The sequence below is a fragment of the Emiliania huxleyi genome (genome assembly GCF_000372725.1).
Source record: "Emiliania huxleyi CCMP1516 unplaced genomic scaffold EMIHUscaffold_236, whole genome shotgun sequence".
Lineage (NCBI taxonomy): Eukaryota > Haptophyta > Isochrysidales > Noelaerhabdaceae > Emiliania > Emiliania huxleyi.
Genome location: NW_005200282.1, coordinates 67,719 through 70,380, shown reverse-complemented (window position 1 = coordinate 70,380; position 2,662 = coordinate 67,719).

Here is a 2,662-nt window from a genome sequence, read left to right as displayed (position 1 = left end):
CGCAAGGCAGAGCAAAGAGGGGGCACAGCACTCTTGACTTTGCGAGGGCGGCCGGCACGGCCGCACCACCCCTTACATTATACCTGGAGAGAGAGCACAAGGTGGAGAGAGAGAAAAGTCTTTTAGTAGCAGGTTGGGGTAGCGTTCAGTAGTGTTGATGGCAGTGTGTTCACAAGAGAAGCGAATGCGTACTCTTGTTTAGTAAGGTTCGAAAAAGAACCTTGTTCGGAGTGTGCGCCCGATATTATTAGCGCCGCCGATTAAACGTTCATTCGAGTTGATGAGGTCGCGCCGAATTCGCCTTGGGCTCGCCGCGTGAGGAGCTCGTGAGCTCTGCAGGGCAGCCTGTCCCTCATTGGGCACGCGGCACCGACGGACGCGGCACGGCCGTGGAGCCCGCATCGCCGAGCCACAGACAGTAGGGTCGCGACGTACCTGCATCAGCCGTCGCGCCGACAGGAAGGAGCTCAGGCGTCGCCGAGCAAAGACGCCGGCCGTCTTCCTTTTTCCCGTTCGCGCGGGTTTCCGTGGCGCATCCCAGCATCCTCGCCCGAGCTCTTTGCGCGCCGCGCGACCACTCTCGGTGTCTCGGGCAGCCTGTGATCCGGAGGCCTCCATGCATGCTGGAACTCGCCGCTCGGTCCTCCGTCGCGGATTTGGAGGCCAGAATCGAGGCCGCAGCCCCCCTATAGGGGGGCTGGCCCTCAGGGCCAGCCTTTGAGGGGTGTGTGTGTTGGGGTGTGTGTGTATGTTCGTCATTATGAAGGAGAGCGGGTCAAAAAAGGGCGACTGGGGCTCCTTGTTTTGCTAAACAAAGGAAGGTTGATTGTTTACACACACCCCTTTCTCTTTCGAAAACACACACCCCTTCAAGGAGCCGCTGAGGAGAGAATCGTTCAAAAACACACACCCCTTCAAGGAGCCGCTAAGAAGAGTCTCTTTCCAAAACACAGTACACACACCCCTTCAAGGAGCCGCTAAGAAGAGTCTCTTTCCAAAACACAAAGGAGCCGCCAAGGGTGCAGCCTACCGCGCTGGTAGGGGCTATGAGCTAGGGGCTATGAGCTAGGATGTAGGGGGTGGTGGCGCAGAGTGGGATCCCGTCAGATCCTTGGTGTCTGGGTTCGAGAATTTTACAACAAAAACCTGGTTTGTGGAGCTCCCGCAACTTACCCTTAGAGGCCACCATAAGGGACCCCATTGCCCGTTTGCCACCAGACTTTTTTTGAGTTGGAGGTAATAACTAAATGGATTGCACTCTCCCAAAGAACTGATGCATTCATAGTGCCTTCACATAGTTACAATACCTCAAAGTTGAAAAACTCCAAAATAGGCCGTCAGGACTCTGTCAGGACTCCGTCAGGACTCTGTCAGGACTCCGTCAGGACTCTGTCAGGACTCTGTCAGGACTCTGTCAGGACTCCGTCAGGACTCTGTCAGGACTCCGTCAGGACTCCGCCAGGACAACCACTGTCCCCCCGCTGTGAATAGAGCCCTTAGCTAGAGAGTAGGGAGGGGTGTACAGTCGAGTTACTCCCGAGGGCAGGGACGGCCCTCCACTGAGGGAAAGGGCGCACGGGGACGGTATCGACCCAGCCACGCAGCTCTTTCCTCGCGTACAGCCAACGAGTTTGCTGGTCCACAGGCAGGCCAGGCCGTGAGCGTGGGCCGGTCAGGCCTGATCCTGCGGTGAGCACTGGAGGGCTATGAGCCGTTCGCCTGCTGCGATTGTAGGTACATTCCGATGCTCACCCTCGTCCTCATCATAACCAGCGCGCTGTCGTACACGACCGCGGCGGCGGCGCCCAAGCGCGAGCTTGACTTCGCCCAGATGGAAACCCCCGACACAATTTCTGTGACGGTGATGAAGCTCAAGGTGGAGTACCCAGAAGAGCACTCCGGAGACGAGCCGTTCTACTTAATCGCATGCGGGGAGCACGACGACGACAACGACGAGACGAAAGCCAAGAAAATTGCCAAGGAACACTGTGGCGACACCCCCTCATGGTCTACCTGCGACCACGTCGGCGGGTACTGCGAGGAGATCGACTCTGATGGGAAGTGCACGAAGAACGAGGGGGTGACCTGCTCCAAGAATATGAAAATGGGCAAGTCTTGCAACTTCCCTGCACAGGGCCGGACCCACCATTGCCCCGCACTGAACTCGAACGGCGTCCCAACCACAAAGTTCACGCTCCAGTTCTGGTGCGCTCCGCCGCACTCCCCCTCCCGACGTTGTGCCAATGGGCGCCGTCGCAGACCTGCTGCAACATCACGCAGTCGCAGAGTTGCAGCACCCGCTGCCCTCCTCTTTGACGGAAGATGCTGCATGCCGAGGCTACGTCGCGCGGGTAGTTGTACCGCAGCGGCGAGTCGGCGCCACTCTCGCCGTCTGGACGCTCGTCTACGTAGTGTGCGTTGGCGAGGTTCGAGTCGCTGAACCACTGCCGGTGGTAAGATGAGATGTAGCCAGCCTCGCCGACGCGCAAGTGGGGCGGTCCCTGTAGCTCCCCCTCCACCAGCTCGACCTCCACCTCCTCGTCGTCGGAGCCGGGTCTGCCGGCAAACAGCGCCTCGTCCTCGACCTCGTCCTCCCCTCCCGTCTCTTCTCCCTTCCTGCGGGCTTCCATGTCTGATATGATCCTGTCCCACGACACCCCCC